This window comes from Sipha flava, unplaced genomic scaffold, assembly GCF_003268045.1.
Source record: "Sipha flava isolate LNK unplaced genomic scaffold, YSA_version1 117_pilon_pilon, whole genome shotgun sequence".
NCBI classification, from domain to species: Eukaryota; Metazoa; Arthropoda; class Insecta; order Hemiptera; family Aphididae; genus Sipha; species Sipha flava.
Window position 1 is genome coordinate 2,428,355 of NW_020271741.1, and position 1,381 is coordinate 2,429,735.

General features: G+C 26.8%; 1 pseudogene; it reads right to left on the reverse strand.

Annotated features, from left to right (window-relative positions):
• Positions 1-324: 324 nt before the first annotated feature.
• LOC112692705 lies at positions 325-1,111 on the reverse strand (annotated as a pseudogene).
• Positions 1,112-1,381: the final 270 nt, after the last annotated feature.

Sequence of the window (1,381 nt, forward strand, 5' to 3'; positions counted from 1 at the left end):
CTGGTTGTCAAATATTTTGCTTTTAGAAACAAACAATTCAATAAAATGGTTAATAATTTCATAAAATTTATTATCAGCAGTGTCAATATTCAAATCCTTAAATTAATGCTTGAAATCAATACTTGACAAACATTTAGAAAAAATTGAAAAATAGGATTTAAGAAAGTTATAAAAAGTTAATTGTATATATTCAAGTATATATATGTTATTTGACATAAAATATTATAACAAATTGTAATAGATTGCAGTATATTATACAAATTACAAAATTGAATGAAGTAGAACAAGCTTGGAAGTTTAAAACTTAATATGACTGTTTTTATTTAAGAAATCATTACTATTTTTTATAATATCAATAAGTTCTTCTGAGTCTATACTATGTAATATACTTTTTTCCACATTCATAAGCATAAATGCGTCTAGCTTTTCTTCTCACAATGAATTTCTTACTCGTGTTTTAGTTATCTTTAGTTTGGAGAATGGCCTTTCACACGCTACCTAGTAAATCAAAATAAATAATCAAAATGTATTATATAATTAAGTACTAAAATAAGAATTATAAAATTTGAAAAGTATAACCTGTGTACATGGAAGAGTATGCAGATACTTATGAGCAAAAAACAAAAAATGGTATACATTACTGTACAAATTATACTTCAAATGTGCATTATAACTATAGTGAGGACAATTCATGCAAGACTTACAGTGTACTTCTTTAACATTTGAGCCATTTTTATCACTTATTTCTTCTTTAATTTCATCTTTAATATTTTTTTTATAGTATTCAAGTACAGTCCTTTTTAACTGATCCCATGATGATGAAAAATTTAACAACTCATCTAACTATTTAGCATGGGTCAACTTGTCATCAAATTTTTTTAGGACTTTGGACAACTCAAGTAGTGTATTAGATGGTAATTCTGTATCAAGTAAATCTTTAAAGTTATTTAGTAACAAACATGCTAAATCACAGAGCAGTTTTTTTTTTTTAGGAGGAGAACCTTACTTCCATGTAAGATATTATTTTGTCAAAAATTATATTGTGAACTTCAACTGTAAATTTTTCTTCAACATCAAGTATAGGTTGATCTGATGTCATCTCATCAGCCATCTTTTTTAAATAGATTTAGATAAAAGTGTTTGTTATGTTTTCCCTAACTTTTTGCGAACCACCTTTACGTTTATTCTCCGATAAAAAACACTTATAAAAAAACGTTTACACCAATTACAAAATTATAAGAAAACTTACTTTCTTCAAACAGATGTTGAAATTTCTACAATTTCCGGAAAAAATCGGTTTTCCATAGTTATGATTTTGGTGTCCAGCATATGCGGTACTACAAGGGGGAGGTTGCTTCCCCTGCGAGTTCTTACTCAACCT